We start from the raw sequence: 13,703 nt of genomic DNA, 5'->3' as shown, positions 1-13,703 counted from the left end.
GAAGAAGTCACGACGATTGCCCGTCAAAGACATTAAACAGACTGGTGACCCACGAGACAGGTTGTATATAAAGAAAAACTTTTTTTTATACTTTTGAGTAGGAAAATGTGATAAACACGACATTAATAGGCACCAATTTTGTGTTTGTGTGTTTGATGGTAAAGATGAGAAATATGTTTCATGCCTATCGGATTTGTATTTGTTGACTAATATGAGTTGAAAGAGACGGTATATGTGATAAAAGTGCATGTATATATAAAAACAAGTCAGTCAAGAAATCGATAAGAACAACACGGAAAAAATTAAGTAAAGTTGATAAGGTGATTACTCTTTAAAAAAATAAAAACTTTAAATGATATGCTAGCTTAGTTTACAGTTTGACGAAGGTACAAATTTCAAGACAAACAGAAAGGATTAAACCATATATGTATGACGGCTGTCCTCTCCTGTAACTTTAGTCAGTTGGATAACAAGTCTACTTTGAAATTAACTGTTCGATTTATTCACTTTCAAATATGTGCCCATTCCATGCATGATATATTATAGAGTTGAATATCGTATGTTAAGTTGTTCACGCATATTCTGTTTTTGTGTCATTGTGTTGTTGCTTCATCGACCCATATATCGCATCACCCGCTGTTTAGCTGTGCTGATTGAACTTTATTAGGATACTTTCCTCATAAAAATCACAGTTACGATTATAATAGAACCTCTAATTTATTTTAAAAAAACCGTTTCAACGAGGCTGGTCTTCTCAAACTTCATTAAACAACAACTGACGTTTAAAAATCAAATGGTCAATCGAATCAGAATATAAATCTTTTCAGTAATATTGAAATTATGTTTTTCTTTTTTCTATTATTTTTTTGCTATTAATCTCAAGTCCAATCATAATAAAAGTAGATATTGGATTGGTTGTAAGTTTTTAATAATTTCCTTATAAATTCAATATGTTTTCTAGGATATTAGATCATTACACGATACTCTCTGTGAGGTACAGATAAAAGCACTGTTACAGTTTGTTTATATCCACATTCACTTTTTGACCTTCAATAGAATGTCCATAAAAAACAATTCTAACTTTAAGACCGACTTATAGCTAGTAATTTGTTTCATTAAATCAGGTTATACAAGGTTATTACATGATCATTTAATTTAGATGTAGAACATTGCACCCAAGTAATAGAAATAATAAGATAATACATATTACTAAGCATAAGTTATTTTTTTCACTTTCCAGGGAAATGTTTATTTTTTCAAAAACAGATTGTTATTTGGACATGTTTTGTCATTATAGACGACTATTATTCAGCTCAGACGTCTTATGAAATCTTTGCATCAAATTCGTAGCGTGTGTTCTAATTGAATTTTCAGGTAAATGCTAAATTTTACAAGGTCATGTTTTACTCTGACTTTAAATGACGTCTTTACACTAACTCCTTGGAGGTGGATGTGTTATGATTGATTTTTTAGTCTTAGATGCATGATTTTTTTTATCAATTGTTATTGGTTTTGAACTTACTTCAGTAACTGTGAGTACTATCAGATCTGAACTCAATGTATTTTGTTTTTGTGATGTACAAGTATCCTGCAACGTTCATTTTTGTGTTTGTGCTTTTGTTTTATATATTTCTGCTTTGAATACATGTGATGAGTTAAGCTCTTTTGAACTGATTTTTATGGTTTGTTCTTATGTTGTTCTATGTCACCACTGTACCAGTCAAGGCAAGGGCTGGTGCCTTAAAATTAGTTTAACCCCGCCTCATTATGTACCAAGCCAGGAGGCTATAATGTAGTGGTTGTTTTCAGCTTCAGCTAGCCCCTTAACATTGAATCAATACACCTATCATTTAACAATAAGACAATTGATAACAATACCCTCTTCCAAACTTGATTTTGCATAAATCAGATCAATGAAGATTTTCTCTGAAAAGGAGCATTTCTTAATCTCCCCCGTTTGACACAATGGGTTTTGTTCTCAAGAGCTATCGATAACAGTGACTCCCTTTCAGATAAACAATCAATTAAATTGTGTTAGATTCAGTTTAAACAGATTTTATCACACCAAATTTTCTGATAGAACATTGCGAATTACGAATTATCCGCAGTCGGCTGTTATCAGACAAACGTTTTACGAATGACCATTATCATTTACTTCTCTTGTTTAGGCTTAATAGACTTAATAGTGAGGTTTTAATTATACTGCTGTTGATCTTTGTGTCTGGTAATCTTTGGGTTTTCATCAATAGCTAATTCATAGTTTGAAGCTTTCTTTTATTTTTCCTGCATTATCTTCTAAACAGATTTACTCCGGGCGATGCCCAAGATTGTTTATATTACAGTATAGAACGACAGGAAAGTAATTGACATAGCTTTCAGTTAAAAGTGAAATAACAAAAATACCAAACTCCGAGGAATATTCAAAACAAAAAGTCCGCAGTCAAATGACAAAATCAAAAGCTCAAACACATCAAACGAATGGATTACAACTGGCATATTCTGCGAGCATCAGAAATACGGATTTGTTTTATTCCTGAACTGCTTGTAGATAGTGTTTTATTATCGCTGTGCATGTACTGTTTTTGTTTGTTATTTATTTTAACGGTATTATAGTCTTAAGAACCTTTTCATTTATGATTTTAATTGTACGTTTTATACATGCAATAAACTTAGCTGTTTTTGGAATACATTTGCTAATCTTTATGACCAGTAACCATTATGAACTATTTTAGGAATAATACAACTAAAACGGAACCTTTCATATATAAAAGTGTCACTCGGGGTTGACATTAATAGCAACATGTGGTACAAAATATATCTACTAGATTATAAATGAATGATATGACGTTAAAATGCGTTTATAAAATTCCCGAGAGAAAATATCTAACCAGTTTTGAATAATCTAATTCAGTAAATGGCTTCGATTTTTTAATTTGCATGCAATTTAAAAATATAAGTGCATGCTTCGGTGCAAACCAACTAAATGAATAATGCTAAGATTTATTTCTTGTGACATGACCGGCAATCGACTAACCGATAGTTGTTTTTAACAAGTAGTGCAGAAAAAAGAAAAAAATGTTCGTTCACGTGTCTCATTTAGTTTAACGCTTCTTTACATATTTTTTTGTTATATAGTGATTGAGATTGTAACATAATGATGACTGCTGTACCCTTATTTTGACATTTTTACTTATTATGTCTGTTTTATTTTCACACATCGATGTAAATATAATTGAATTTGATGCAACTGTCAGACAAGTGAGAGCTTTAGCTAGGTATAAATCCAAGTTTTATCCACCATTTTCTACATGATAGAATACCTGTACCAAGTCATAAATATGACAGTTGTTATTCATTCGTTTGATGTGTTTGAGCTTTTGAATTGCTATTTGATTAGAAACTTTCCGTTTTGAATTTTCCTGGAAGTTCAGTATTTTTGTGATTTTACCTTTTCATAAATACAAATATCGTTGAGTAGCTAAAATGTTGTTTATGCACCCATCAAAACCATAAGTAAAGTTACTCGTCGTCGGTAAATTGAAAACATCTGGGCATTTTATGGGGCAACTTTCGAAATTGAGTTCATTTTCGAGTAGATTCAAAAGTGAAAAATGTCGAGGAAATGTTGATAGGGAAAATCTTATTTGACAAGAGAATAATTCAATTTCGATCATTTCATGAATTAGAAAAGAGAAAAGGAGTAACGTGTTATCGGAAATCTGTCCTTAGTTTTCTTACGAGATAATGGTTAAACAGTTTGACAGGACAACCTGGAAAACAATATCGAACTATCGATTTATGACTACTATTATACTATGTATACTACTGTTGCCATTTTCCCGCTTTATACAAACCGCTCTGAGTAATCTTGGTATCAAATGTCTTAATTTATAGGTTATGTTATGAAATTGCAACATTTACTTTACTTTTTTGGTCTGTAGCCTTACACTTATTTTTTTTTATTCTGACCAAACAAATATGAAGGAAGACCTGTATTTACTGTGTTGACAGCCAACCCCAAATAACGTATACACTGATCCATAGGAAATAAGGTGCAATTGTTTTGTCATATATAGATTTGTCTATTTCAAACGCCTCATCAAAAACGAATTTTAAGTAAAGGAATTGGTTCATTGGGAACGGTTTTGGCTTAATCAAATATCTTTTCATCAATTTTAAAGGGTAGAATAGAAAAATCTTAAAATCTGACGAAGCATAGTACATTTTTGAAAATCTGAGTTTTTGAAAAACTGGTCTCAACAGTTTGTACAACACTTACATCAAATAACTGGATTTGGCCTTTTGTACTCCGTGTTCATGAAGGATTCATTTTTACTTTAATGAAATCTGTATCAACAATTTTAGATATTCGAAAACTCTCTTAATTTCACTTCATTTCACATCGCGAAAGTGAAAATGGTACGTTTCGTATACTTACCGCCTGAATTTCAAGAAGTACAGTTACTAGAACTGTTTTTTTTTATATTAAGTTGACATTTTTGTTGTATTTGTACTATTTAGTTGGAATAATGTTATCTCAGTGTCGACATATCATGAAGTCTCGCTCATAACAGACACCACTATTGATTTAAATTCTCAGGTAATTAATTTTATTGTCATCGATGATTTAATACAAATGGCAAATCGAGAAAACAATTGGATAGCAAAAAAAGAACTGAATAAAAATATGTTATAGCTAATTTCAAGTACTAAAACACTATCATCTATTGATTGGTATGAGCAGCTAAATTGTCTAAAAATACACTTATCAAGTAAAATTCTCTTAAGCGAATGATTCGGTATCTTGAAACTAAGGAGAACAATTCCCCGAGACCACTTAAATTCGCATTTTATTGTATCTTCACATTGACTTGCTCATTCGTTTTAACTTTTCTTAATGCGCAAATGAATGTACCTATATGTAATGTAACTAGTATTTATTGAATAATGTTTCTATATAGAAGCCGTATAATATGTTGATTACATTTTAAACAATACAAACTAGACTACAAAAGCTACATGAATTCAATCAATACGCATGTTATGTCGGGACCGTTGAAAGCTTATCTAATGGTATTTAATGGTATGGGGTCCGCTGAAGTTGTTATCCTTTCGTTGAATGTGTTTGGGTTTTAGATTTTGCCATTTACTTAGGGACTTTCCATTTAGAATTGAGCTTTCTTGGTATACATATAATCAAGAAATCAACAGTTTATAAAGTGTTATTTCTTTTCAAAACACTGGGTCGTGGATACCACCACAGTTGGACTGAATACTCAAGACAGGCATCATCTCTTTAGTTAGTACATGAAACTGACATGATTTATTACTCTCTCATGCAAAGTTCACCTTAGATGACATTAGTAATTCTTTTTATGTCGACACCCTTTGGTCATATACAGTGTAGCTCCCCGAATATTCAGGTATTTATTAACATCTTTGGCTTTCATTATCTTTGTTTGTTTTGAGCGTTTCCGGTGAAAGTAAGTCAATAAAACAATTCAGAATGTGATCTATTGACAGCAAATATTGCATCAAAGCAGAAATCAATACTATATTCACAATACCAGATTACACGGTCTGATTGGTTTACGAATAATACAGTAAAGTAACAAATTTGATCAAAGAAAATACTATTATAACATTAGTTTAAATTGCTGATTCTGATTTTAGATATACTTCTCAGAGAATTGTAGACAATATCAAATAATAATGCAATGTATTGTTAACAGTCGTGAACTTCCTCGATATTAAAATAACTTTTTATATAATGAAACGAAACACTCTGAATGCATCTGTATTTTAATATATATATATATATATATATATATATATATATATATATATATATATATATATATAATATATTTCTGTTGTATTTTAACGTTTCAAAGTCTTACATTGATATGATGTCAAAGCACATATAGCATTATAATACTTACAGGGGTTCTTGTAATCTATTAAATTTCGTAAGTTGACAAACAAAGAAAATAAAAAATAAAATTTATTTTAAGGATTTACTGTAAATATGCTTTTTCATTGGTTGTCGTTTTTTTGCAGTATCACATATTTGTTGTTTTGTTCCTTTTTGTACATTAGTTAGACCATTAGTTTTCTCGTTGGAATTGTTTTATATTTGTTATTTAGGGACCTTTTATAGATGACTATATGGTATAGGGTTTGTTCCTTGTTGAAGGCCGTATGGTGACCTTCAGTTGATGATTTCTGTTTCATTTGGTCTTTTGTGACGAGTCGTCTCCTGGGTTATCATACCAAATCTTTTTTTTAAAATATTTTCCAGTTGAAAACATAAAATTCGAAACACAAGTGTCATGTTCCTTTTGAGCGGAGTTATGGACACTTAATAACTGTTTAAATACATTGCTTAATAAATAATGCATACCAAAATATAGATAACCTTGTTGATACTGGTCAGAAGAATTTCTTCAATGGGGAATAACATGCATGACCAGTGATCTTGATCAAAATGGCTTAATGCCTTATAACCCTTTCAACGATAAAATCTAATCTGTATTCTTTACAGCAATCTGAACAAGAAATGTCATTTTTTTTTATTTGTCATTCTTACTCATTGATACACAGAAAACAAACCATTTCTCATAGCATAGTCTTCAAGGTTTCGAATTGTCATGACCTACTATAACGTCAGGATGGTTGATATACTATGAGTAAATTGATAATAAATAAACTATTTTCCAGAATTTCCTGCAGGCATTTTGATTTTTACATTCATCAAAAATACCATCACATGACAACAGGATTGTGGCTTGCATATCAACTAAGAATAAACAGTTAATCAGGACAATAGTTTTATTACAAATGAATCTATGTCATTCTTCTTGGTTTTAACTCATTTCAGTTAGTGCTTTCTTATTCTTTGTGTTGTTTTGAACAATTTGTAAAATCAAGTTTTTGTTGAATCTGATTCGTGCAGCTAATGAATATAGTTCAAAAACATTTGTATATGATAAAACACACTGAGTTATAATTTTCACTTTCACACGTTGATGGGAAGTGTTATTTTCAATGGTGTGAAGTGTGAATTCATATGACTATAAGACGTGTCACGGTATTTTTCTATCCCAAATTCATGTATTTAGTTTTGATGTTATATTGGTTATTCGGATTTTGTCTAATTCTCAGTCCTTTGCTGTGTGTGTTACATTTTAATGTTGTGTCGTTGTTCTCCTCTAATATTTAATGCGTTTCCCTCAGTTTTAGTTTGTTACACCGATTTTGTTTTTTGTCCATAGATTTATGAGTTTTGAACAGCGGTATACTACTGTTGCCTTTATTTGTCTTCACTTAAAAAAATGCAAGCCGTATACAAATAAGGAGATGTAGTATTATTGCTAAAGAGACAACTATCTACCAGAGACCAAATGACGTGATGTTATTTTAAATGGACAGTCAGCAGAATCAAAACTGCATAGTAAGCTTTATAAGGTTCCGACACGACAAAATAGTAACGCAATTTAAATAGAAAAAACAACAATCTGATTTATGATAATAAAAAAATATGAAAGACAGCAACAAACAGCACCCACTGAAGTAAAGGCTCCTCGCTTGGGACAGGCATATACAAGATGAACATGTTTGTGAGCGCTCACTCTTACCGCTAGCCTTGACCACTAGTGTAACGTTCAAAATAAGAACAATTTAAAAAAAACATTGAATAGGGCTTGAATCATCACTTTGTCACGAAGCTGAACAAAAAACAAATAAAAAGACACAAAGTACTGATATAAGAGTACTCGCAATGAACTGATATGTACTTAATGCCTTTTTTGTTATGGGAATGTTTAAATTCCCTGATAAGTCCGGTCTGTGTTATTGTTAGATGTTTTCCTGCTTTGTATTGATCTGATGAGTGAAGCCCTTTTCAACTGTTTATATTTTGTTTTACAGTCCATAATTGTGTACATAGATTTGTTCGTAAGTTTTCTTATTTGAATTGTTTTTTTTTTAATTTTTGTAGCTGACTACGCGGGAATGTGTTTCGCTATTTGTTGAAGGCCATACGATGACCTATAGTTGTTAACTTCTATGTCATGTGGTCTCCTGTCGAGAATTGACTCATTGGCAATCTTAAAATATTTTCATATGTTTGTAAATCAAAATCATAAGGATCTTCTACAGGCTCGTTGAGGACAGCGTACTTAACAAGGTAGATGTCCCTACTTTTTCGCTTATGTTTCTATGATTATTTCGATTTTCATGTACATATAATAAAAATATCAACAACAAAATGAGTACAACTACGTTTAACGATTCTGTGTTTTCATGGTCTTCTTGACTAGCATACGTCAAGCATTTTGATCTGATGATATATATGTTTTTTTTCTTTTTGATTCCTTAGTCTGCTCATAATCTTTCAACTAGAAAAGATACGAAGGGAATGCGTATCTGCATTTAATTGACCATTGTATACAAGTATTTTTTTAAACCAAATTTTTATATGACTGCTTAGTCGCCTGACAAAGTTTCTCATTTTTTTGTCAGACCTGTTTAAGTTGCTCCGTTCTTTCAATAAGTAAATAAGATGATTTTGTTTTCAAATTTTCCATATGTTTGAATTTTGGGATTTTTGAGTAGGTAGACAGAAGTCAAGTATTATACGTTATATTAACCATTGTGGCGAAGTTTTAACCTGAATACCCACCTATACCATTGTTCAATGGTATATTTGTATTCCAGTTATGCAATGTTTTAGCTTTGGTTCATTTACAACATATCTTAATTTAATGAAGTGTAGTAAGTACAGTAAATTTAATTGATTAGTAAAGTCTTAACGTGACATCAGTTATTTTGTATCAATACAAAACAAAAATTGAGTTCATTATCCCAGGTATGAATGTAGTAGATAACAGCATAACAATAACAGAAGCCATTTTACTTCGTTAACCTATATTAAGATTAATTTGAAATTAAAAAAAGTTAATGAACGCACTTGTTGGTAAGTGGATAATAAAACAAAGAATGAATGCTTTGAAACTAAGTCTAATAAGGCAAAGAGCAAAATTTAAGTTGATTAGAACAGATTTTAGGACTCGTATCATGAAGTCAGCTGATCTTAACAAGAAGGCGCTTTTATTTTTTCTCTCTTTTAGATATATCATATTTGTATTACACGAGGACATATGTCCCAACGTAGATCTCGAATGTAGATATACATGTCAACGTTAGTATATTATGGTAACACGATAAACAAGTATTTATTGTTGGTCATTAAGCTATGATGTTTTAGCAAGATACAAATTTTCAAAGAGTCCGTAACAGAATAGACCACACCATGGCCATAAAAACAACGTGTCTAAATAACGCTGCACAATAAGGTTAAAACTGAGCAACACGAACCCATACGAAAATTCCTGGTGCAATATAGTGCACCTGTAAATATTATGAAAACATCATGTTTACAGATGTCCATACAGTTTTTTGTGTTTAAAGTATAAATTTTGCATCGAAGGACACATAGATGAAGACAATGAAACATAATTATGTAAATGTCAGACACACGAATTGTTTGTGTAATGTTTTAGTTTGAAATGTATTTCCAATATATTCTTTTATGACAGGTACATAAAAAGTGCAAAAAAATACTAACACAGTAGTTTTATATATTCCGCTAAAGAATTGTCCATTAGATTGACTTAAATTCTGTCCGCAGTGAAAGAGGGTCTTCAGAAATACTGTGAAACTGTTTACTCGCGTAGTGGTATTAACCATATGTGGATTCTTAAAAACTCTAAAGAACTCCAGGATAATTTTAAATCTCGGTCTTTTTCTGAAATCAGTTCTATCAAAACTTTTGATTTTTCAACCTTGTATACCACCATTCCCCATGTAAAATTGAAAAACCGTCTAAAAGAAATAATCCACAATGCTTTTCATCATAAAAATGAAAGCATACGCTATAGGTTTATTAGTTTGGGATATCATAAGGCATATTTTATTAATAGTGAACAAAAGGGTTTAAACATACTACACAGAGGAACAAGTGATCAGTATGCTGGAGTTTCTTATTGACAACATATTTGTTAAATTTGGAGGTAGACTTTTTTAACAAATTGTCGGCATTCCTATGGGAACGAACTGCGCACCTCACCTTGCTGACCTCGTCTTATTTTCATATGAATCGGAGTTCCTTCAGACACTTGTCAAAAAACAAGAAGATCAAAGACGCCAGGTTATTTAATTTCACTTTCAGATATATTGATGATGTTCAGCTTTCCATTAACAATCCGAACTTTTCTGATTGGGTTCCATTAATATATCCATCAGAACTAGAAATTAAAGAGACAACAGACACGGCTTCCTCTGCCTCATTTTTAGACTTATACCTCGAATTTGCCATACACAGTCATCTCAGTACCAGAATCTATGACAAACGAGACGATTTTGATTTTGAAATCATCAATTTCCCCCACCTTAGTAGCAATATACCAACTTACCTGCATATGGAATATACATTTCCTAACTTATTCGGTATTCAAGAGCTTGCAGCTCCTACTCAGACTTTGTAAAACGTCACCAGTGTCTGAGCAGAAAGTTGATGAACCAGGCGTAAGTCAAAGAACGTCTCGTCCTTTTTCTGTAACGTAACTCTGTGCTTATGTATCCCATCATACTTTGAACGACAAAAATATTTTATGATGTGACTCTGTACCTGTGCATCTTGTCATACTTTGAATGACAAAATTATTTTATTTATTAATATTACTTTTACTGTTAAGTCTGTTTTTTTGTGATAAACATTTGACGTGACTCTGTACTTATGTATGCAGTCATACTTTGAACCACACTATTATTTTATTTATTATTATTACTTTTACTGTTTAGTCTGTTTTTTGTTATATCTCGTTTACGTGACTGTATTTATGTATCCCGTCATACTTTGAACGACAAAATTATTTTATGTCTACCTGTGCGAATTTCAAACGCGCAATTGTACACCAGTACTTAAAACCTTCCATCCTTTATGGGTGCATTTTACATAGATAAATACAATCGTATAATATAAGCAAAATGAGGATGTTAAATTTGATGTATGCCTTTTTGTGCTTCTTCGTTACATTTGTTGTTTTTATAGTGATTAAGATGATAACACAATGTTGACTGCTGTACCCCTATTTTTGACATTTTTACCTATAGTGTCTATTTGTTTTGTTCACGCATCGGTGACAATATAATGGAATTTGATGCGACTGTCATATAAGTGTGAGGTTTAGCTAGCTATAAAACCAGGTTCAATCCACCATTTTCTACATAAGAAAATGCCTGTACCAAGTCAGGAATATGACAGTTGTTATCCATTCGTTTGATGTGTTTGAACTTTTGATTTTGCCATTTGATTTGGGACTTTCCTTTTTGAATTTTCCTTGGAGTTCAGTGTTTTTGTGATTTTACTTTTTTTTATGCAACTTTGATCTTTTTGATAATATTTCTGCTCACAATATTGCAATGTTTAATGTGAGAACTTCAAAGTGATTATATGGAACTTTAGTGCTATGTATTTTAGTAAAATTCTAACGACTTTTGAAAATTGAAATGCTATTCACAAGGGAAATAAGAAAGATTTAAAATACTTAGCATTCGAAATATTGAATCATTAAGTTATTATTTTTATTTTCAGTATCCGGTAAGTCTCTGTTATTGAGTTTTTTTGTTAAAAATATGTGACGATTTAGAGCTTGATATAAATTTTGTTTTGAACACCGTAAGTGTACCTATAGAAATAGTATAAGGAATTAGTGCAGTTGTGTTTGTGCTGTTACCATACCAGTTATAGAAATCTCGTAGAAACGCATCAAATATTGAACAGAATTATAAATAATGTTCTTTATGTTAATTTTAATAACTTCAAAATAATTCAGTATTTAGTTTCAGTTATTTCTTGTATGCCTATAATCGATTTAACAGTATATCCACTTGTTAACATTGTTATCAAATAAAATTTAAAACACAAAATTTTAACGAAGTAATAAAACTATCTTTTCAAATATTTTTTTTATAAGTTTTTAAGTAATGTGTTTATCCTATATGCCAAGTAGGGGTTATTGAAACAAGTAAATTAACCCTTCTATTGATCTATCAAATTTTAGTTTATGATCAAGATTCGTGTCTGATATTGTAAACTTTTTTTTAAAATCAATATTTCTGCTGCGAGGCTAAAATATGAACACAATGTCTTTAAATAAGTTCCCATTTTAAGATAATAGTACATATCTTTATGCATAGTTTTTGGAAGACCAAAAACAACAAAAAAATTGAAAAAATTAGTAACATTATAAAGAAACGAATGACGTATACAGGGTAAGAGAAAATGAACAGCTTATTCAAAGAAGACAGGAATGTCCTAACTGACTGGCAAGTTCCTAGACGTAAAGGCTCCTGAATATGATGATGCATACTGCATAGTTATAGCAGGAAATTGTCCATTTTTGTTGTTTTTACTCTTGTTAGAGGTTTGAGATTCGGACCATGGTTCTCTGGTTTACCTAGACTTGTAAATATCATTTGTTTTGTAAACCACCAACATAGTCCTATTACTTAAGGTGGTACCTAACACTACAGGGAGATAACTCTGTAAAATCATATAAACGTTTTAATTACGTTGTGTTGTTATGGGAATATAAAGCTTCTCATTGATCAAATTTAGTGTTTGTCAAACTCCTATATAACCAGTGTAATTTTTCTGATAAAACGGTTGGTTCAAATTTTTTGAAATTTTTATATTTTTGTCAAAGGGCCAAAGTGAATACTTTGTCAAAATTTTATGAAAATTAAACGAGCCAAATTAATTTTAGTGAAGGTTTTGGGTACCACCTTAAACGTAATAGATGACAAAGGAAAACGCGATGGTTCAAGTTTTCACTCCACATTCTCTAAAAGAAGGAATATATGATGTTGTTAGACATTTCCTACTTTCATTTTAATTAATATGCAGTATAAATTGTAGGAGAATTTTTAGACAGCTTATAAAAATATTCTAAGAAGACTTTAAATGCCTTAATGCCGCAATAGTTTCAATTAATTATTTTATATATATATATATATATATATATCAAATATTCATTTTAAAAGAACAAAGACAAACTTTAAATGCTCCTTTTACGTATTACATAAAAAAGCAACCAAAGCAATATACCATTAAAAGTGCGCATGCAACAATCGTCGAATTTTCCCTAGTCATCTGCCTAAAAGGTTTTAAATTATGGATAATGGAGCTATTAATGACTGATCTTTGCTAATTTCAGGTAATGCATTACAGGGAGAAACAAATGGTGATGATAATTTAAAGGACGACGCATATGGGAAACTTGTAACATGGATAATAGATATGGCGGATACTGATTGCACTGGAAAAGAGCTTATGCAAGATATGCTAGATGGAGAAACGGTTTTACATAATACTGGTACTGACTCGGACACATCAAGATCTCTTAATCTCTCAAGTCAGCAGGCTTCAATTGATTCTGTAGGCAGTGGTTCTGAAAATATGTCTTGGAAGTCGTCTATTAGTCCCGATTCAAGGTCAATATGCACTATACCGGAAACTCGGTACTTAGGTCGTGCACAGTCAGAGGACATTGAATCGGTTAGGCCAAAACAACGAGGTGTTTTTCTGAAGCAAATTTCGGTCGCTTGTGATTCAAGAACAGCCCCAAAAGCCTTAAACA

This window comes from Mytilus galloprovincialis, chromosome 3 (genome assembly GCF_965363235.1).
Source record: "Mytilus galloprovincialis chromosome 3, xbMytGall1.hap1.1, whole genome shotgun sequence".
NCBI lineage: Eukaryota > Metazoa > Mollusca > Bivalvia > Mytilida > Mytilidae > Mytilus > Mytilus galloprovincialis.
The sequence above is the reverse complement of the archived record's forward strand: the minus strand, read 5'-3'. Positions refer to the sequence as shown.